Here is a 24,028-nt window from a genome sequence, read left to right as displayed (position 1 = left end):
TTTTGTTTTGTCTGTATGCAGGCTACAAGAGTAGCACAGATGCACAATCTGTCTTGTAATCTTGGGCTGTGGTCAACTAGTCTTTTTGCTTAGGAAGGTTCCTAACTGAGTGAAATGACAGATAAGTGGCAGCCATGATAAGAGCTGGTCGAATTCTCTAAATGCTAAGTAACGGTGCTTCAATGGGCTTGTTCCAGATGAGCCAGGCCTGTGCAGAAACGATCGGCGGCGATCACTGCCCAATGCATGCCGGTTAGATTTGTGTCCGACTTGATCCCGACTTGCTCTGACGTCATGCACACGTGGGCAACGATAACCTCACGAGAACAAGGTGGCCGCAGTTTTTAGAGCCAGGCGCCGCAGTTGCTCTCCACCTGCAAGACGCATGGCATGATGGGAAATGCCTGGCTTTCAGCTGATCATGCAGGTGGTTGGTTCAGAATTGACTCAACACTGATGTTTTATATAAACTTTCTGTTTGTGAATTGGAGAGATTTTAATGTTTGATTAAGCTGTTTGTCTGATTTGAAAGCTTATTCTGTACAGAATACATGTGGCTGATGGTGACGTTTAGTAATCAGACTAAATCCGTTCAGATTACATATCATCTACAGTTGGATCCTTCTGTTGTATATTCAGCAACAGCTCCTTTATCTTCTTTAGCATTGGGTACACAGGTTAATCCTATACTGAAGGAAAGGAAATGCGTAATGTCGTCCCACAATTTCTTGTGGCAGCAACATTTAAAGTATTGTACCATTTGGCCGTTCACAAATACGACATGCCTATCGTGCATAATTTTAACAATTATCAGGGTTGTCAACTTTTCTATTTAGTTTGGAGTGAGATTTGGTATTAGTGAAGTTGGTAGCCTGGGAAAACCCTGACGAACTTCTGGCAAATTTGAGATTTGCTCTGCAAGTCAGTCTGGCCAAGAGCCCATTCAAGCCCATTTCCAATTTTTCCAAATCGAGGCACCAATCACAACCGTTGAGGCGGGCTTTACACGATGACGATAGCGCAGCGACGGCGAGCAGCTTTTTGTTTACATTCAACATGACGGCTATCGAAGCGCAGCAACCCGTTGATCTCGCTGCTACGTCACCCGGATCGTTGGTCTGATTGGTTGAAGGACTATCCAGTTGCGCCCAGAGGCATTTGAGCGGCGTCCGTTGGTGACGCCCCTTTGGAAATGAGCTGTGAATGAAGCTTGCCCAGACCCACTCTCAGTTACAACTGAGAAGAGTCTGGTGTCAACCAGGCTATGAAGTCGGTGCATTTTTTTTGAGAACGGCCATCTGAAGGCAGCAGGTGCAACTGGAGTGATGTGCTGTCAAGCCACAATTCATGTCATGATCTGCAGGTTAAACTTTGGCCAACCCCATCTAAGGGTTGTAAACAACTTCAAAAACACTGCAACAAATAAATGGCATTTATATAGGCTAGTCTGCATGACACGGGTCACGGATTTTTAATCATTATTTTATTTGCCTTATTCGGTGGGGAGCAAGCTATGCCTCTGCAGCTTCTCCTGTAGCTCTGGGTGTATGTCCTGCACTGACTTGAGTATGAGGTAAACTGTGGTACATCGTGTCTCCCTCCTTTGTAGCACTGTTGTCGGCCAGTGCGTCAGCATGCAGACCGTGCCGAAGGACTGTGTGTGTGTGTGTGTGTGTGTGTGTGTGTGTCACTATTACCCCGCTATGCACCAGTATCGAGCTGAGTGAACCCCTCCCCTGCTGTAATCTCAACATCACTTAGATCCCTTAAATTCTTAATGCACAGTCCTAAAGCTGGAAAACTTGAAACCCACTCTCCAGTTTCACTCTGCCTGGTCTGCTTTAATCTCTTTATTGGATGACTGACGACTGATGGCTGTTTGTTAGATTTTTTGACTCTATTTAATAATTCAAAAGTAAAATTATGAGCAATTCTGAGCAAAATTTAGTTGCTTACCAGACGTTGTATATCACATGTTCTGATGCCACCATCTTTCCTCCTGCTTTGTTTCTTTCACAGATGACAGCAATGCCAGTAACCAAGAGGGTTACTGAAACATGACAAATCAGAGGGAGAATGGAAGAAAAGCCATTTATCAAAAAAGTTGAATTTGACAACTCCTGTTTTTCTGCAGTGTCACACGTAGGTGAGTGTTGTTTCTCCTGGCTTTGTGTACACTTTAAAATGCACCTCACTTGTACTGTGTATATGGGAACTGTGGGACTAAAGTTACCCTACTTGTTGTGTTACATGCAATAGTCTGCTGCAGGCAGACACTTCACTCTTGGCAACCTACGTCGCTTTACCTCTCTCCTCCTGTCAGTCTGTCCATGTCTCCATTTTGTTTCTGACGTTTTAACCACTTCATGTTGACAACTAATATACATCTGTCATTGTATCACCTTGTTGCTAAGCTTTGGTAACTCAATTTACAGAATCACCCACTTACCCAGCTAACTAACTTCTGAAATCACACTCTCTCTCATACACACTAAGTTAAAGCTGTCTGTGTGATGGATGTGCCATCTCAGACAGAACTGCTGTGTTGCATCTCAACCTCCAGCCTCACCTTCAGGTGTGTGTGTGTGTGTGTGTGTGTGTGTTCATGAATACTTTTTTTCTGAAAATACAGTGGAATGAAAAAACAACAACCATGCAGACACACACAGGCTCCTAGTAGCTGATAAAGACCTTTTTGGCAGAGGTTCTCCTCTGTGCTGTGGGCTCATTAATGCTCTGAGTGTGTCCCTGTGACTGAGGACTAAGCCCTCAGCTCTTATCAACACCACCAGGCCTGGTAGGCTACACACACACCACCTCTCTCTCTCTCTCTCTCACACACACACACACACACACACACACACACACACACACACATACACACACACACACACACACACACAATGGATTATGAAGAGTGTGGATAAGTCGCCAACATCCGCTCCGATATCCCCTTACAGGACAATGACGGACACCCCCTCTCCCATCCCACTGTCACAGTCATGGATTGTGTTTGTGTAAGGGTTGGAGGATGCACTGCTTTTCAATTGATCCATTTTGTATTTGTTGATCCATCTGAACACAGTTCCTGTAATTGATAGGTCATTGTGAGTTTTTAGTTTGGTGTGAACTTGTGCATTGCTGGGTGTGTCAGTTCAACACAGGATGACATAAATGCTTACACCTACTTTCCTTGTGGGCACTATTTGTTTCCTCCAGAGCACACACACATACACACATGTACAGACACAAACTGTGGGGTTATTTACATATTTATTACTGTGCTGTGCTTGTGCTCCACAAATTGATATAGTGTGTGTGATTAACGGTGTTGGTGCAGGGTAATGTTACAGGCCTGGTTCAGTGAGGACAGTGTGGGCGGCTGGTGGTTTATGGCTCGTGTGTGTGTGTGTGTGTGTGTGTGTGAGAGAATTGTTGTTCCCATGTATTGTTGTTCCCATGTATTGTTTGAGCCCTCAGGCGGTATCTATTCAGCTTGGTAGAAAATTATTATTACTTTATCCTCAGGGAGAGCAGAGGTGACGTACTGCAACACTTGCCACCCACCACCACTCCCTGGCACGTTCCAACGCATGTACACGCGCGCACACACACCCCCCTATGCAAACTCTAGGCGTCTTCCCCTACACGTGCATTAAAACCAAGGTCATGGCGCAGCCCCCCAGAGGTTATCTTGTCTGTTTTTTTCATGTTGAGGGAACAATCCATTTACATGCAGTCATAGGAACTTCTATTGTTTTTTTTGGTTCCATTCCAAAAACAATCTTGCATTATTAAAAAGTCAGGTTTTCAGGAATGTTGCATAGTGGTCTCATTTTCAATTTATGCATTTTTAACAAATGTTATGGGGTTTTAGTGGATTTTATTAGCCCAGAGGTCACAGCAATTGTTCCACTTATTAAAGACCTTCAAGTGAAAACATGCAAATCACCAAAATTCATGCTGTAGTTTTAACAGCAGCAGTATTATTTTACATCTCTGCGCTCTTGGTTCTCACTTTCAGCCTAAGGCTATTTTGGAAGATGCAGGGGACTCTTCTCGCATTAAATCCCTCTTTCCCCTTTGTCCACCTCCCTCTTTTTCTCCTAAGCAGCAGATGTTAAATTCACAGCATAAAAAAATATTTTGGATTTCACTTTGAGCTTTTGAATCCCATCATTCTGTACAAGACAACAAGTGGACCAGATGTCCTCTGGTGGGATCAGATCTAATCACGTTAAAAGGCAGCCAGTGTAGCCTGCAGTTCTCGATAATTGGTTGACCCCAGAAACACTCAACTCTTTCTGAGGATTTGATATTTTACGGCTGATGCTAAAATGCAGACGGCTGGTACTAACGGTGGTTCTCTCCCCTTTACTGTCTGATTCATCAGATTGTCTTCCAATATATGGACCAGTCAGGCGGCTGGCTACTTATTCACAGCTATGTTACTATTACCATAGCTAATTAAAGACTGCATCTGGGGCCTGAAGAGATGGCAGAAAGAGCAGGTTTTTAGTGAGTAACAGTGTGAAAGCTCTGCCAGTAATGCAACACTTGGGGCCAAACTCGAGGACAAGATCTGAAGTTTGTCCATTTTCTAGTCAATGATTTGTTTTCTATTGCACACTGCAGATGCTGCAGAGTGTGGATATCTGTTGGCCTCTGCGTGTGCATGTGTTAGTACTGTATGTGTGGTTGTAACCCTTTAGTGTGTCTGGTGCATGCGTGTGTTCCTTTTGTCTGTTGAGGGAGTTGAGAAACATCTCTTTAATTTGGTCTATAATTGAATTTGGCCCATGGACATGCCCTACTCTTCTGAGAAATGGCAGATAATGAGAAGGGGATGAAAAGAAGTGGCAGAGGGAAGGGGAGAGGAGACGAGATGGCAGGATGGAGTGGAGAAAAAGGAGATGGCATATGGATGGAAGAATGGGTGGGGAAATGAACAGAGGTAAGGAAAGAGATGTAGGAGGAGGCTGAGGGAGGACGCACTACTGCATCCTCAGTCCTTTTGTGAGACTTCATAAGGACTGGATGCATGGGCGAGTGGCTGGCAGTCAAGTCAATATGACATATAAATATTGCAGGAGCCATTCTCTCCCCTCCTGCCCTCCTCAATTATTAATGTCTGGCTCAGAGTTGGCTCAACTTTTCCTTGAGGCTCTCCACCACTCCTGAAAACAAGTGAGAAACAGACAGATGGACAAACAACGGAAGCAAGAGAGCCCACTAGACGGGGAGAGATGTATGGCCCAGCATGCAGTGAGCCGAGTGACTTGAAGTTATTCTATTTCATACTGATAATTTATTTCTGCAAAAGAAATGGAGTTCACTGTTTTCTGCAGTGCATTGTCAATCCAAACCATCCAAAAGAAAGGAAAGGTCTTTACCAATAGCCATAGGTATGACTGCAGTGCTCATCCAGCGTTTCTGTGGGGTCTTACATTTCAAAATCAAAATTTTAAGGCCTTAAAAAGTCTTAAATTTGCTGAAATATTGTGTATAGGTCTTAAATTAATTTAAAACAGGTCTTAATTTCCCTACGTACATGTAACGCTACCTCTAATGCTCATTGAAATGCTCTCTGCGCTTAAGATTTATTTATTTATTTTTTGTTTTTTTCTTTCCTCAGTAGCGCCGAGATCGAAAAGTGGCTGATGGTCAGCCACTGTGGTACATAGTGATCCCCATGTGCCGGTGGCTGATGGCATATGCCCCTGTGAAATCAGAATTGTTTCAGATGTTTCCGGACTCTGACATCTGCCGTTTTTTTTTGTTTTTAATGTCGTGATATAGGTCTGAAATTTCATTCATAATGGTCTTGAAAAGGTCTTAAGTCTTACATTTTACTTGGTAAAACCTGCAGAAACCCTGTCATCACAAACTGTTGCATAAATGTTGATCAGCTCATCTTATTACTAGATTTAGATATACAGGGTGCCAGGTTCAGAGCACAGCATTCTCAATTTCATGCATGTCTGTGTGTATAAAGTCATTTTCTCCAAAAAAGAAATGTTATCACAAGCTGAGTGTGTTTTAAGAGAGAGACAGGCCGGGTCATTTTAGTTTGAGGCAACATGTTTGATACTAAGATTTGTGTGTGCATATTCACTCATGTGTTGATGTTAAATCATTTTGAAGGGTGTGGAAGAAACTACAGCTTATGGCCTTTTTGAAAATCAAACCTGGAGTTGTGTCAGGGTCCCTAAGGTACATCAGCTTTGTACCACAGCTTCAAAAAGGGTTTAACAGTTGGGTTAAAAATGTAGAGCACATGCATAGTATTCATGAGTCTCTGTTAGGGCTACTCGAGTATGGAAGAAATCATAATCACTATTTTTGGTCAATATTGAAATCACGATTATTTAACGATTACTCATTGACTTTTGGAAAGATGTAGCAATTTTATGGTTTTCACAAACCCAGCAAGTTTTTCTGAAATCTTGGTTGGAGGCGACTCGGTTCTCCTTGGAATCTGCCGGAGACGCAGACATGGGAAACGAGCAGGAGCGCTGGTGAAATTAAGGAAGCGGGGACTACACACCTCGCTTCCAGCCATTCACCTGGCAAACGTCCGGTCCCTGGCAAACAAGATGGATGAGCTGCTGCTTCTCAACCAAATCAACTTGGACTTTTACAGATCCGCCGCCCTGCGTTTCACTGAAACCTGGCTCTGTGAACGCATCCCGGACAGCGCACTTCAGCTGCCTGGTTTCCAACTCATCCGGGCGGACCGCAACACAGAGCTTTCGGGGAAAAGTCCCTCCAAGCATCCAGAATGACAGGGGAACGAAAGGAACTGTGGATTCCTTTAGGTTCCTGGGATCAACCATCTCACAGGACCTAAAATGGTCTCCCCACATTGACTCTGTCCAGAAAAAGGCCCAGCAGAGGTTATACTTCCTGCGACAGCTAAGGAAGTTTAATCTGCCTAAGGAGCTGCTGACCACTTTCTACTCAGCCATCATTCAGTCATCTGCACCTCCATCACTGTCTGGTTTGGGTCAGCCACCAAATGGGACAGGGCCAGACTGCAACGGACAATTAGGGCTGTAGAGAGGATCATTGGAGCTGACCTTCCCTCCATCCAGGACCTGTACCGGTCAGGGAAAGGGCAGCAAAAATCTCTGCAGACCCCTCACATCCTGGTCACAAACTGTTCAACCTCCTTCCCTCCTGGTAGGTGATACAGGGCACTGTTCGCCAAAACCAGCCGATACAGAGACGGCTTCTTTCCCCAAGCAGTCACTCTGTTGAACACTCAGAAATAGCCCCCACCCTTACACTGAACAAAGGAAATCATCACTGTTCTGCTCATCTACCTCATGTCTATTTCAATCCTACAATTACAATATTGTTATTAATATATTACCATTGCACTGATCTGTCTTGCACTGTATTCATATTTAAATCATAAAATCTCAGACTATACTGACTGATATTGCACTATTCCTTCCCTCTTTTGTATATTTTTTGTAATATTGTAAATTCTATTGTATTGTTATACTGGACACTTAACAGTATTTTTTTTTATATTTCTTACTATCATTTCTGTTTTTATTCTTTATATGTAAAGTGAGTGTTGTACTTTGAGAGCAAAGATTAACCAGAGTCAAATTCCTTGTTTACGCAAACCTGGCCAATAAAGCTGATTCTGATTATTGAACTTAAAAAAACTGAAAGTTGAACAAATACAGTGGAAACACCTAAAACTGTGAAATTTCCGTTAATACTTTTCCCATTTTAATTTTTTTTTTTTCATTCAGAACACAAGACAAAATAAGTTTACTTGCAAAACGTAATGTGCAAAATAATTGTTCTCGATTATTCTGTTTTTGTGATCATTAGGAGCCGTAATCGCGATTAAACATTTTCATTAATTGCAAACTCCTAGTATCTTTTAATAGTAATTATACAGGTATTGTTTGCTCTTTAACAGGCGTGCAAGACGTCTATAGTTCCTATGGTTGATGTGTTAATATTAATATATGTTAATTGGTCATTATAGAAACTGTAAGGGGACAAGTGAAGGTCAGTGAGTCAGCTGTGCAACAGGTCTAAGTGCGTTGACCTGTGAGGTAGGGGTTATTCAGCCTCACAACGTTGCAGTCGATCCTTGTGTCGGCAGGTGAAATGACCTAGTCGACCTACGGGTTACCTGCTACACTTGTGATATGCCACATAAATTACACAGGCTGTTTGGAGGATAACACAAATTGAAAATGACACAAGTTAAGTATTATTTAAAGGCATTAAAGTGTCACATCAGATATGTGAGAGCGGATAACCTTAAATGTAATGCATGACCACTACATTGATGCAATGTGACTGTTTGTCCCTGAGTGACCCCATCGCTGGGCAAACTGTTACCATGACGCCAGCCAGGTTGATGACATTATGGTTCCTAATGACCTTACCTGCCGGTAAGGGAGGGAGGTACGTTGGAGGGAGAAGGTGGGAAAAGAGGTGCTGTAATGCGTGTGTGTGAAGGCCGGGGGGTGGGCTGGGTCAGTGTGATTGACAGGGTGTTGGCAGGACGTCAGCACAGCAACAGGGTGACCAGGGCGAAGGAGGATCCCACGCACGCATGCATGCACACGCGCACACAGACACGCACACTGCCTGTGTTTTGAATATTGACCTTGTTGGGTTGACAGAGTTAGCAGGAGCAACACCTCTCTTTGGCAGCATCATCTGTTTGCTTAGAGCAATGCAGCGTGTTACTGTGTGTGTTTCTGCACTGCCTTAGTAGTTTTGGTTAAACTCCCATTAGACTTATTCATCTGTTTCATAGCCACAAGTTCAGGAATGTATGCAGGAAAACAAGTGAATAGGAAGAAAGAGGGTAAAAAGCAACAGTAAGGTTTCAGTTTGTCCGCCGTAGGCTTGCAGTAGCTTGGAAAACCGTAATCAAAAATTGCAGAGAGTCAATCAATTCAGTCTTTGAACTGGGCTGATAAAAAGCTAATTTGACAAGTTGCATGTATGCAGGTGTAACGGGCGTGCATTGTCTTTAACAGTCTTATATCAGGCTGGATGCACGTCCATTAACCCTTGTATGTTCTGCGTTGTGTTCTATGTTGTGCTGAGTGAAGGAAGGACCCGGACCACGACCAGCTGCTGGTTGCTCTTTTAATGAAGGCAGAACAGTGGCTTTATCTGTACAAATCAACAGGAAAAACACATAAGGCTCTGTAACATGCAGTCTTCTCCACATAGCACACAGGTCTCAAGCTCCTCCTCTCAGCTAGTCTGGCGCGGACTGCACATACATACATGACTGATAAAACTTTTAGTATCAACAGCAAAAATATTTTGAAATAAAAATGTGAAAATGAATTAAATAAATTATAAAATGCTCAATGTATTTAACATGAATTTCTTTTACATGCTTAATACAATCAGTGTAAACAATATGCCAGATGAATTATAATGAACATTATGCACATACCTGTACAAATCAACAGGAAAAACACATAAGGCTCTGTAACATGCAGTCTTCTCCACATAGCACACAGGTCTCAAGCTCCTGTTAGCAGATAAACATACAGAAAACCCTGTAGACTATCATGTGGAAACATGTCTACTTTAAAGCTTGCAAAAAGTCTGTTTACAAGGTTTATATTCAATTGACACATTAACTCCATGTTCACAACCTAGAAACTAACATTTATACATGCATAAAACATGGTTTGCATTGTTCAAAAACCGAAATAAATGTTTAAAAATGACGGGCAAAATAATACATTACCTACTCTCAGCTAGTCTGGCGCGGACTGAGAGAAGCACCTGAATGACGGCACAAGGCCTGCGACCTCTTAAATTGACAGTACAGGTATTAACACCTTGGTCTGAATACACCATTCAGGCATAAATATAGGCAATAAAACACATCTTAAACATATAGAAAACAATATTCATCAGGATTTGGTGAAATTTCAACCGTAAAAGTAAAGATATAATTTCAGCCCAGTTACACAGGCATCATTTTTGGACATGCATATCCATCAGATTGGATCCCTGCTGTAGTGGAGTGCCTAGAGTCAACCTGCAAGTGTGTTTTGTTCCCGAGTGAAGATAAAGAGACTTAGCTAGATGTTTTCATCAGCCCTAGATGCCATATACAGAGAGATGTGGTTGATGTGGTTTTGCTCCATTTCAGACAGCACGTTCAACTTTTTAAGGCCCTGACACACAGAAATTGTCGTTGGTGATTGTCCCTCAGCCTAGTTTTGCGGCGTGTCCAGCCCCATCGCCACCCGTCGACCCCCGCAACCTTTTTTCGGCCAATTCAACATTTTGAATCAGCGTTGCCGCTGTTGGTGAGAGGGATCACTCTTATTGGCTGCTCAGCTTAAGCAAATTAGTGCACAAGAAGAAAGATGGAAGTGAGGAAAGAAAACAAATGCCTGGGGTCAAAAGGTCACACACAGATGGCCCTTCTCCTTTTTTAATCTTCATTTGAATTGATAATCCAATACAGTATAAAATGTTGGAATGTTCCTTCTAAGCTATTGGAATATCTATTTTTGCACGTGTCTATAAGAGGCCAAACATACGAGATAGGTAACTAACTAAATTTATTTCAACATAAACATGTCTTTTTTGAGATCAACATACCTACACATTAAAAAATACCGTGTATATATACACGTAAAACTTATTTTAAGACCGTAGACTGAGTCCCCCTAGCAAGCTAGCTAGTTAAGTAGCCAGTCGCCCGCCGCTAAATTATTCAAATTTAAACAACCTTTTTCATTCACCCTCTTGTGAGCGTAGGAAACCACATTGTTATCGCCAGATGAGTGACACTTTTGCTCAGCTCATTTTCTGTAAGTAGTGTAGCATTAAGGGGCGTTGGGTGGAATTAGCAAGCTAGCTAACTAGCCAGCCAGCCGCATCAGGTTGGTCGGTCCCTCCGCTTCTCCACTGCATGAAGGCTTGTGTATCTAAGTATGTGTGTGTATACTGTTCGAGTGTAAGTGAACATGTGTGCTTACATTCAGCGTTGCTAACATGCCTGTATGTGTGTGCAGCAGTGTCTCTGCCTGTGTTGCAGCTCTTGTAGCAGTGATTGACGAGGAACTGTGAGTTGCAGTAGGAACAGAGCTCAACCCCATCTGACTGATCTGTAAATATTCCCTCTTTCTGCTGCCTCAGCAGTCTCTGCTGGAGCACAACACATGGATCACATTGGCAGGGTACAGGCGGGGAGGGAGTGAGGGTATGTGGGGAAAGCTAACAAGTATATGCGAATAAGAAGGGAGATATGGAGAAACTGTGGGTACTGGAGGAGTGGAGTGTTAGAAAGGGGGGAAGCAGAGAGAGGAGAGTGGGGCTGCAGAGCTCTCTTCATCAGAGCTGCAACATTGGGTCCTCAGGCCCTGCTGGACCACAGCCAGAACCACACAGCAGCAAACGGAGGATCCTCTCCCTCCGGGCTGCTCTGTCCGCTTTCCTTGTGTCCTCTTTTCTTAATCTATCAGCTTCGCTTTGGATAATATATGGGTAGAAGAGGTTGATGAATGAGAGAGAAGCTGATAGATGGAATCAGAAAAAAACTATTTGGGGGGACACATTAGAGCTTAGATCGGGCCCAAAAAAATCAAGCCTGACCCTACCCGAGCCCGTGCATGTTGCGTCCGAGCCCGGCCCGGCCCGACACATTAACTGTAATTATGAGCCTGAGCCCGATTTAAACCAGACAATTTTTTAATACGTGGGCCGTTATAACTGACCTTCTCAACTACAATTCCGAGTTGTTTGAACTACAGAAATCTGTTTAGAATTATCTTAATAAATACAGGTAATGCAACAAGGACGAAACATGTAAACTGCGCTGTTTGTTTATTCAGAATGGAATGGATCCGAATGAGAAACGTAAAAAAAACGCCCGACCCTAGTTCCCTCAGCCGAATAGTGTGGGTAACAGATCAAGGTAGCAACATAATTAATCAAAGCCCTGGAACCATATAGGAGACTTTCTTGTCTCCATCACCTAATTAATACTGTCCTTCACCACGGTCTGCATGCTGACGCACTGGCCGTGAACAGTGCTGCAGATGGGGGAGACACGATGTAGCACAGTTTACCTCACACTCAAGTCAGTGCAGGACATACACCCAACGCTACGGGAGAAGAATATATATATATAAGGCATGTATTTCTCCTCACCGAATAAGGCTAATAAAGTAATGATTAAAAAAAACACAAATGCTTGATCAAGGGCCCGGCCCGAGGATAGTGGCGGAAAATATCGGCCCAGCCCGAGGGTCGGGTCCGGTTCGGGCTCGGTCTCGGGCAGAGAATCTAAACTCTATGCCACATATGAAGCGGGGGTCTGGGGGTTCTCCCCCAGGAACTAATTTCCTGCATTCTGATACATTTTCAGGCACAAATTTATGGTGAAAACGTCTTAATTTATGTCAAGGAAAAATTCTGGTGGCAGTTAACAATTCAAAATGTAATGGACTACAATGCAGTAAGGGCAGGGGGCTTTTGCATTCTGGTACAGCCTGAATCTGCAAACGGAGATCCCATTAGAAGTAACTTCACAGCGGAGCGTTCAGATCCAGTCAAATCAGCGCCAGCCGCATGTGTAGCCTATATAGCAGCTGTGGATGAGAGGGAGGCTGGCTGCTGAAAATCAGACGTTTTGGCACTCGTGATTTTCCTTTGGCGCTGGCTTAAACCTCTTTGCCGCCAAAACTTTCTCTATGTAGGAAAATCCCTGAGTCAGACTTTAAAAACATGAAAAATTGAAAGCAGGTCAAGTGTGCATTCCTGCCTACAGCCCTCAAAAAGTAAATCTCTCTTATTGACAAGTGATTATACTCATGTCAAACAGGCACCCAAACTCCTTGGGGGTGTGGGAGCTGAGCTCCGCCATCCGTGAAACACCAACCGCTTGTTCGGGGTTTTCATGTCTTCTCCCGTAGGCCTACACTTCGCATCAGGTGTTTAAACCAACTGTACCAAAACACTGAATTGGACTACTATTTAACGTGACTACGAGACGTTTTTAACCGGTCAGTCGGAGCTCCGGTGGAGCTCTGCGCCGGTCAGTAGCGGCTTCTCGCTGCGCAGCCGGTCCACCAGAGCAGCATGATCACCGGGAGAGTCCGGTACAGCCTGAACTCTGCAAACGGAGATCCCGTTAGCGCTAGCTTCACAGCGGAGCGTTCAGTTCCATTAAAAAAGATGCAGTTTAGTGGTCTTATCAGCACCAGCCCCATGGGTAAAATACAGTATATCAGCTGTGGATGAGAGGGAGGCTGGCTGCTGAAAATCAGACGATGCAAATGTTCCAGTTGATTCCATGTTTATTATCAAATCCCGCGATTCCGTCCATGTTATCCACATCGCAAAAATCATAGGTCCCTAAATGTGTTGCTATGTTCGTCTCCCATCTTTTTTTGTCTCGTATCCAGGCGCTCTCTATCAGCTGTAATGGTGAGAAGCAAACGCTTGGCTTCAGATGAAATAGACATTTTGATATTAAAGTGGAGTGTTACTGGGTCATTTTCTAAAGTAAAAGGACACTTTAGTCATGACCTTTTTATGAATCTATTTCTTGAGACACTTCCCTCTGACACACACGTACACTCACACACACATCCTCATATTCACATTTCACAGCAGCGACATGCCGAGTGTTGCGGGGCGGAACTAAAATCTTTTAAAGCCACTTTGTAAGGTTGGTCCACTGGCTAATTCCATTCAGTGTGAAATGAAATTGTGAGCTTTTGTGAAGCTTGTCCAAGTCTTGATTCAGAGGCCTGCAGCTCATTTTTAAAGGATTTTAAAAAGAGCAAAGGTTTGACACAAAGTGGCTTTGTTGATTGCGTGAAATTAGGTCCTGCATATGGGCTTTTTACACTGCTCTTATGCAAGACGCCGTTCTCCCTCTTATATAAAGCCTGCTAGCATTTCCATTACTCTTTTGACAGAAGCATATGACAATAGCTTTCCTGTGCAATAATACGATTACATTAACATGGGGGAATGGAGCCAGTTGCTCCCCAGAAAGCTCAAATCAAACGGGCTGCTTTCTGAATGGCTGCTTCACTGCATTTAACAATAAAGACAAACCCAAATGGACATCTTCCAGGGTTAAATGAGAGCTCAGTAATTCTTTTTTTTACTTTGTGTATCTTTTTACACTCTGGCGTGTCCGTTTTTATTTCGGCTCCCATGTTAACAGGTTAGAGCTTACACACTGCCTGCGTGAGACGCACGTCTCGAGCCGCGCCTGAGACGCGTGCATGCTAGAAATAGAACCGACACCTATTTTTCACGCGAGACGCGAGCGTGTTGGAAGCATTTCCATGCAAAATAGAATAGGAAAATATGTTTATATGTCATTTAGACACAAATGCATATTAATAAATCATTGACATCTTGATGTTTGAAAGTCTCTAGGTTTTGACATCAATGTAGATATAAATGTAATAAAAAATTTCAGAGGAAAGATTTTCAAATATAGCACCTGTCATACAGAACGAAATATTCTGTAACATATTTTGCAGTCAATACTGCCGACGTTGCCTTACTTTAATCAAATCGGTAGGCTATATATTTATTTTAAGTTTAACAACTCTCTCCCCATACGTCGAACAAGCCTATATATAAAGGGTAGAATAGGCTACAATAACAACGTAGTGTGTGTTCTGTGTGTCCAGCTACACAAAGTTGTTATAAACAGACAGCCCACTTACCCATTTGTCAGAGTTTGAATGTGTGGGCGCTACGTCCCGAGATCAGCCCTCCCTGTACCTAGCAGCAGGAGCAGCGCCGCGTCACACACGCTTCTGGTGTGTAGGACACAGAAAAATCCACGCAGCGGCCACGCTTCTGAGACGCAACAGAAACGCCACGCTCGCGCGACGCATCCAGTGTGTAACCGGCCTTATAACCAGGGATCCAAATTAGCACCATCTACTAGCCAAATGCTGGTAAAATATGCAAGTGGCTGGTAGATTTGCTACACTCACCAGCCAAAAAACAATAGTACTCTATTGAGTGGCTGGTAAAATGTGAACATTGACTAGCCATTTGGCTGGTGGACGAAAAAGTTAATTTTGAACCCTGCTTATAACTACTCTCCTTTTTTCTGTTTGTGCATGCTCTCAGGTCAGTTCTTGAGTCCCAAATGTAGTGGAAGCAACAATGCGCCTGCTGACGAACATTGCAAGCATGATGCAAAAGGTAAGAGGAATCGGCATTGTTAGCACTCTCACCTGCTGTCATATGCCATTGTGCACAAACGGTGTGTGCAGAGTCTGAGTGAAGAAAAAAAGGTTTCTTTTGCGTCTATTCCAGCAACATTTTGCAGGTACACCAAGTGCTTTTGTTGTAGTTAAAAATGCAGTTGAACTTCTGTATTGTCTTTATGCTTGGGTTGAAAAGAAGCTGTCAATGTCATCTACAGCTTCCAGACTGCCATTACTCTCTGTGGATATTGTACAAATCACTCTAGGACACTATACACAGTATTATAAGAAACCATCAAAGGAAAGTGAAAAGCGATGCAGGCTGCTTAATGCAGAGCTGATATATTTTGTATTTAAAATTATTATATTTAGACCAATATTGCAATTTCTTTAAAAGTGAGGTATCTTCTGTATTATTCACTATACACAAGCAAACGTCTTTCCATAGTGTGACCAACACAACACTGGATATAGTCAACATATAAACTGCTCTTTCATGTAGGCCAGGCCCACGTGTTCTCATGAGATGAGATAAATTGATGTGAATAACATCTTTAGCTATTGAATTGTAAAAATGTTAAATCACAGTAGAATATTGTAACTTGTGATGAACATCCCTACACTGCATTTTACATATCAATTATTTTTATATTTTTAATTTCATGTAGTTTTTACTTAATATATGATTATGTTGTAACTGTTCAATCCCAAGCGTCTTTATTGTTATATTGCCCGTTTAGTTCCTTTGCTGTTTCCTAATAATTGCTGATGCAATGACCCAGTTTTCCCACGGGGATCATTAAAGTTTAATATCAGAGAAATAACCTTCTTTTGCAGTTATTGTTTTACTTCTGTAAGACATTAAGTCAGCATTCTCCAGAAATGTCACCAAAATCACCCATGTCAACCAACTCCTAGAGCAAGAGATGGTTCAAAACTTAAAATTTATACTGAAGCTTCCAGGTTTGTTTTGTAATTGTTTCTGCCTTAGTGGCGTTCTCAGTGTGCATGATAACAAGCTGGTGAAGCTCTATTCCAGCACATCTGAGACATTCATCCTCTGCTCCATCTGTCGGTGTTGTGGCTAATGGCCTCCTATTCTGTCTGAGAGCTGGGCTGTTACTACAGCTGATCTCACTGAGCAGATAGCAGAGAACGATTCACGAGTTTACAATACAGCTTAATACTGTAAGACCGTCTTTAATTGGGCCTTATGTTTCTGTATTAGGGTATTATGCATGTGTATACAGTAAATGTGTCTTGTGAGCTTTGATGTAAGCAGGGATAGTAGAGCTACTGTGATGATTCCTTTTAGCCCCTCTTAGCTTTGAGTGGCTTTACATAAAATACTGGTGTGTGTGTGTGTGTGTGTGTGTGTGTGTGTGTCAACGGGAAGAGAGAGGGGGCATTGTCATCTCGATATTGACCCTAAGTTGTCCTCGTTATTAAAAGATAACCTTTAATGAGGCATTGGCCTCACAAGCACTAATCACAGAAATGTCACATCCAGGCAGCGACACATCCTGCTCCTACACACACACACACACACACACACACACACACACACACACACACACACACACACACACACACACACACACACACACACACACACACACACACAGTGAAGAATGTGTTAAAACTGTCCTGTCATGGCATAAATGTCATCTGACTGTAATGTTCAGGGATGGCCTCTGTGCTCTTTACAGATGGATTGTGTGGGTGTGATGGAAACAGACTGGGAAAGATGAGCCTGTCACAATGTGTTGTCATCATGTATTGAGAAGAACAGTAAGCTGATCCCATGAACAAATTAGTTGAATGTGACAGTTTAGATTGAATCAAGAAAGTCATAGCAGTATCCATTCAAGACCGTGTATATCCAATCCTGAGAAAACAATGTCTGAATCATTAATATAAAAACACTTTTTCTAAAGACGGGGGTTCAAACCCAGCTGTCACAATCTCTTGCCTCTCTTCCGTACACTCGCAGCTTCCCTTCAATCTCTCCTCCTCTGTCGCTCTCTCTCTTTTCTACACACTCTCTCTATATGCTTCCTCCCTGCTTCCTATTTGCCCTCTCTTTGAACACGAACAACTTTTTCTGACAGTCCATTTATGGGGAGGTAGATTGATGCATGTGAGGTGTATGTGTATTTCCAGAAATGCACACTATAAAGAGGAAATGCAAACATACACTTATGCGCAGACACAGAGGACCATCTCACATCCAGCCAGATATCCATCAGGTAGCTGTTTGTAAGAACTCTGCCCTGGACTTGGTCACTGAGGTAAGCTCTTGAGCTGTCATTTTCTTATTGTGGCTAAATAGATTTTCCAGTTTGGGGCCGAAAGAAAAACAACCTGCCCAGATCGACAAAAGCAATAAACTGCCAGCTTAACTCTGAATTAACCTGATAGGTCTGTAGGGCTTTCATAATCTTCTCCTGGAGACCAAAATGCAGATTTATTATAAAATCCATGAATATTATAATGGAAATGTATGTATCTGAATAAGTGAACTACATGCTGGGATTTTGAAGAGGCAAATAGGCTTTCAAAGTGTGACTACTACTTCTAGGTTTACAGAATATGAGAACGATACTGATCCTGTACACAAATACATACACATCCAATTTTTAGCATGTTGAAACTTTATAGCATGTTGATGTTAAAGGGAAAAACGTATATGTTTGGCTATTCATTGGCTCTGCAGCAGGGAGTGAGGCTGTGTGAGTGTCATTTCACTGTAAATCAGTTTAGAAGTGAAAGTGTCAACTTGCATCAAGCAGATACGTGATGGCCTCTGAATCTTGAAGAGGTGTGTGTGTGTGTGAAGCTTTGTTGGCCATTCTGCACTGCAGCCTAATGCAGAGATGTACTTGTGTACTGTATTGGTCGCATCCCCCACCCTTGTGCGCTCGCACACAGCCAAGTGTCAAGATGTACGAACAGACACAATCACATAGATATTCCCCCTGCAACTTGAGCTCTCGTCACGCCTCCCTGACTTTCTCTCATTGTCTGAAGCCGAGATGAATACACACTCAAAGACACGCACGCAAACAAACACACACATACACAGTCGCACAAATTATACCACCCGCACGAACATGCATTTCTTTAAGTTAGAGGACAATTTGTTCAGCATCTGTGAAATTAGACATGGGTTTACAATGTAGCCTTTTCAATACTGATCACTGTCATACAAGTGTGTGTGTGCGTGTATTCTGAGAGTTAGAGAAGAGTTAAAAAAAACTCTTGTTTATTTTGTGAGCAGGTAGCGAGCAGCAATGGTTTAACTTAATTCAGTTTGCACATGAGACCGTCTTAATGTACTCTATATTTATGGACCCATGACATGGAGTTTTTGCTTCATGCATATAGCCAAAATGTTTCCTCCTACAAGGATCTGTTAGCAAAGACTGAATTGCTCTCCAACCTTTTTATTTTCTGTCAATGAGCCATCTATTTACAAACCAAACAGTCCAGTTTACTATAAAATATAGCCTGTAAAAATATATGGTAATGACAGTGTTGAACATTGGAATTCATTAGAAATGTACAGTTGTGTTCAAAATAATAGCAGTCCAACATCACTAACCTCATAAATCAATTTTTTTGGTAGAAGATGATATTTCTACATGGCAAATAATTTACTAGTAAGTGTTGTAGAGTCATAGAAAACCAACAGACCCAACAGTCATGACATGCATGCTGCTCATTCTGTGTAATTGAATCTGTAATTGAAAGGGGCATGTTCAAAATAACAGCAGTGTTGTGTTTAATTAGTGAGGTGATTGATTCTGTGAAGAAAAAGGTGTCAGTTATGACCCATATTTAAGGAAGGAAGGAAGCAAATGTTGTGCATGCTGGTTATAGTGCATTTCACACTGAAATACTCAGCAAAATGGGTCGTTCCAGACATTGCTCTAAGGAACAGCGGACTTTGATTAAAAAGTTGATTGGAGAGGGGAAAAGGCTGCTCAGCCAAAATGATTTCAAATGCCTTGAAATGGCATCCAAAGCCTGAACGACGTGGGAAAAAAACAGTCAACTACCATTCGAATGGATCGAAGAATAGCCAAAATGGCAAAGACTCAACCAATGATCAGCTCCAGGAAAATCAAAGAAGACTTAAAGTTACCTGTGAGTACTGTTACGATCAGAAGAAGGCTATGTGAAGCTAAGCTATCAGCTAGAAGCCCCCGCAAAGTCCCATTGCTGAAAAAAAGACATGTACTGAATAGGTTGAAATTTGCCAAAGGACACACTGACTGGCCAAAGGAGAAATGGCGCAACATTCTGTGGACTGATGAGAGCAAAATTGTTCTTCTTGGGTCTAGGGGCCGCAGACAGTTTGTCCGACGACCCCCATGCACTGAATTCAAGCCACAGTACACTGTGAAGACAGTAAAGCATGGTGGTGCAAAAATCATGTTATTGGGATGTTTCTCATACTGTGGTGTTGGGCCTATTTATCGCATACCAGGGATCATGGAGCAGTTTCAATACATCAAAATACTTGAAGAGGTCATGTTGCCTTGAAGAGGAAATGCCTTTTGAAATGGGTCTTTCAACAAGACAATGACCCAAAACACACCAGTAAGCGAGCAAAGTCTTGGTTCCAGATGAAGAAGATTGATGTTATGGAGTGGCCAGCCCAATCCCCAGACCTCCATCCCATAGAAAACTTGTGGGGTGACATCAAAAATGCTGTTTCTGAGGCAAAACCCAGTAATGCAGAGGAATTGTGGAACGTAGTTCAATGGTCCTGGGCTGGAATACCTGTTCACAGGTGCCAGAAGTTGGTTGACTCCATGCAACACAGATGTGAAGCAGTTCTCAGAAATAATGGTTATGCAACTAAATATTAGTGCAGTGATTCAAAGTAAAGCAAACCCTTGAGACATTTTTCAGTTTATACAGTAAATGTTTGAGTTTGTAAAGAAAAATGCAAATACTGCTATTTTTTTGAACAGCCTAATATTCCTTTTTCTTCACTTTCTGTAAAGGTATAACACAAACTTGATCAATTTTGGTCACGTTTTGATTTAGAATTGAATGTGCAGTGTTCCCAATGCATTGATATTATGGAATTAAAAGCTATTCTAAGGATTTTGAGCATTATTCACTTTTTTTAAACACACTGCTATTATTTTGAACACAACTGTATGTGTTGTGTCAATCATGTGCGTGTCCCTCAGGCCGCGACATGCCCTGACATATTTTGCTTCCATGTATAGATGTGTTCAAAATAATAGCAGTGTGGTTTTAAAAAAGTGAATAATGCTCAAAATCCTTAGAATTCCCTTCCTTAGAATGCACAATTACTTAGAATTGTGCAGTGTTCCCATTGCATTGGGAACACTGCACATTCAATTCAAATCAAAACATGACCAAAATTGATCAAGGTTGTGTTATACCTTTACAGAAAGTGAAGAAAAAGGAATATTAGGCTGTTAAAAAAAATAGCAGTATTTGCATTTTTCAGTCCACAGAATGTTGTGCCATTTCTCCTTTGGCCAGTCAGTGTGTCCTTTGGCAAATTTCAACCTATTCAGTACATGTCTTTTTTTCAGCAATGGGACTTTGCGGGGGCTTCTAGCTGATAGCTTAGCTTCACATAGCCTTCTTCTGATCGTAACAGTACTCACAGGTAACTTTAAGTCTTCTTTGATTTTCCTGGAGCTGATCATTGGTTGAGTCTTTGCCATTTTGGCTATTCTTCGATCCATTCGAATGGTAGTTGACTGTTTTTTTCCCACGTCGTTCAGGCTTTGGATGCCATTTCAAGGCATTTGAAATCATTTTGGCTGAGCAGCCTTTTCCCCTCTCCAATCAACTTTTTAATCAAAGTCCGCTGTTCCTTAGAGCAATGTCTGGAACGACCCATTTTGCTGAGTATTTCAGTGTGAAATGCACTATAACCAGCATGCACAACATTTGCTTCCTTAGTTCCTTAAATATGGGTCATAACTGACACCTTTTTCTTCACAGAATCAATCACCTCACTAATTAAAACACAACACTGCTGTTATTTTGAACATGCCCCTTTCAATTACAGATTCAATTACACAGAATGAGCAGCATGCATGTCATGACTGTTGGGTCTGTTGGTTTTCTATGACTCTACAACACTTACTAGTAAATTATTTGCCATGTAGAAATATCACTTCTACCAAAAAAATTGATTTTATGAGGTTAGTGATGTTGGACTGCTATTATTTTGAAACTGTAAATGTTGTTTGTTTCTCCAAGTAAATATTGAATTTTGTTTTGGTCAGTCAGTGTGTCAGGTTCTTGGTGTTTGAGTTGTATGCGGTAAGGTTTCTATGTCTTTAAACAGCCTCCAGCGTAGCAGTGTGTCCGTCAGAGGTGTCTGGTTATACTGTACTGTCTGTAGCCACAGTGTAAGGTCCTGGCATTAATGTGCACTGTGATAATAAGTAGAACCAAATTCTTTTCTCGAAAAACCAGAAAGAAATGTCACTCACCTCTTCTCAAATTAGTGTTGATTATCTTTACACAAAATTTTTATAACAAAGCCATCAATTTTACTCCCAAATCAATCTCAGCTAGAACCTTTGTTTTCTCTTCACCCGGCTCTCTCATTTTATCAACATGTGATTTTGTGAAATATGGTAAATACAACATTGTCATGTGATCTTTCCTGACTTATGATGTTGAGAACTGTAGTGTCAAATTTAGCTTAGTGGGCAATAAAAATATACTGGAATAATTAAAGCTACATTGTGTAAGAATGTCTCCCATCTAGCGGTGAAATTATATATGACAACCAACTGAATATTACTTTCTAGCCCTTCCTCCTACGGTGGCCGAACCCGAAATTAGCTCTCTCCATCGTTTACATACAGCTGTTCTAGCCACTCCAATATTAACTTTGGTCTTGTTGCTTTGCCTGGCGCGTTGTCGTTTTAATTCTCTTTTTCACTTCCCTGGCGAGTAATCTCCCCCTGGCATTCGCCATGGTGCCAATAGGTGTAAGAGGGCGAAATGTGGAGGTATATCCCTCTTTGACTACTGTATTTTAAAGATGGAGGCCTACATGGCTGCCGTCATTCGAGCGAGTCGCTCCTATGTATTCTGAATGATTCTGAATGTCAGATTCTACGCTTACGAGAATACTTTGATTAGTTGGTGGAAGTAATTACACACGAATGAGTACATATTTGTGAAAGAATAAAGTTTTTTTTTGGTAAGAATCAAAAAATTACACAATGTAGGTGTAAGGAAAAAAACATGACAAGAACATGACATGTAAACCATGACCGAAATATTACAGTAATTTGACACCATCCACGGAACACCTGCCAGTGGCAATTTAAGGTCCATCTTACCGCTTCAGTCTGCTCCTCGAAAATGGCGTTTCTGCTGCTGGCCACTTCAGGATACTGATGACCAAACGGTTTATTTCACGTTTGGGAGCCTGTTCCTCTATGCCTGCTTCCTTTTTTCTTTTTGAATGGGGATAACGTGATTCAATTTTGCAGCTCTTCTAAACTTTCCAAATGTCATTGGACTGAATTGATCAAATTCTGAGTGAAACAAGTAATTTGGTGGGTTGTGTTATCCACACGCAACAGCCCGGGGTGTATGCTTTGACCTGAATATAGGATGGGCATGAACCACCACCGATAGCCTGTGCGTGTGTGTTGTGGTGATTGATTGATTGATTGATTGATTGATTGATTGATTGATCTATTGAGTGGCTGGTAACATTTAAACATTCACCATCTATTTGGCTGGTGGACAAAAAAGTTAATTCTGGACCCTGCCCTCGAGAGTATGAAGTAGGGCTGGACGATTAATGGAAAATGTATCGACATCGAAATTCTGAAGCGGTTATCGACGTATTTTTCCCATGACGATAATTTTGATAATTTATTTCTGTTGATAGGCCTACTTTCTCCTTAAACATTCTACTGCGTGTGCAGAGTCCGAAATTACCACTCGCTAGTCACTCAGGCTAATTAATTAGCTAGTAAGTGGCGATTTTTGGCAGGCGCCTTCCAAAAGATAGAACAATGAAAGTAAATGTTAGCCGATCATTAACCCTTGACCGACCAGCAGATAACAGAGTCTCAGTTCACCCGTCCGGGAGGCTCTGACATACTTTCTGCACTCTGCATCCGCAGACAGCTGTAGGCTTGTACCGGTGTTGATGTTTTGTGCATTGTCGCACACATGCAGCCACTTTGCTGAAACTGATCGTGGAACTGACACAAGTCCACAGTGGCCCGCGGATGGAATGTCCGAGCCTGTCTCCAGCGCCTCCACCTGCAGGTTGTCAACTGTGTGTCTGCCTGCTATACTCTCGGACGGTCGATTTAACTCACCATATGTATGGTTTCATGTGTCACGTAGCTCTCCACAAGCAGAAAAAAGAGGAGCTTAAAACACAACTTGCTGGTTCAAAGTTAGGACTAACAAGTTCATTAGCAGTTAAGAAATAGATTGTATAGCTTATTTATATTTTTATCATGCAAAAGACGTTTTTTTTAAACTTTATACAAAAAAATGAAATTATCGTTCATACTGTTATCGAGGTAAAATGTGCAATTAATCGTGATTTTTGATTTTAGGTCATATCGTGCAGCCCTAGTATGAAGGCATATTTCATGACACAATTCAGATTGTTGGCAAACCCTCAAATCCCAAAACGAAAGTATCGGTACAGATTTTGAATTGTATGTATAAATGTATGTTGTCATGGAAAATGTTGTATGGATCGTCAATTTGTGATCAACTAATTGATTTTTTTTTTTTTAATGGTCAAGCACTACACTGAT

General features: G+C 42.0%; 1 protein-coding gene across 1 annotated transcript in view; it reads left to right on the top strand.

Moving 5' to 3' along the window:
• The window catches only part of dab1a (DAB adaptor protein 1a), a 284,198-nt gene that overhangs the window by 6,664 nt on the left and 253,506 nt on the right, over positions 1-24,028 (top strand). The window contains exons 3-4 of the mRNA XM_031311617.2: positions 2,020-2,146; positions 15,136-15,210. The gene's annotated coding sequence lies outside the window, so the exon portion shown is untranslated. The remainder of the gene's footprint in view (positions 1-2,019; positions 2,147-15,135; positions 15,211-24,028) is intronic.

The sequence above is a fragment of the Sander lucioperca genome, chromosome 11, assembly GCF_008315115.2.
Source record: "Sander lucioperca isolate FBNREF2018 chromosome 11, SLUC_FBN_1.2, whole genome shotgun sequence".
In the NCBI taxonomy this organism is placed as follows: Eukaryota; Metazoa; Chordata; class Actinopteri; order Perciformes; family Percidae; genus Sander; species Sander lucioperca.
The sequence above is the reverse complement of the archived record's forward strand: the minus strand, read 5'-3'. Positions and strand labels throughout refer to the sequence as shown.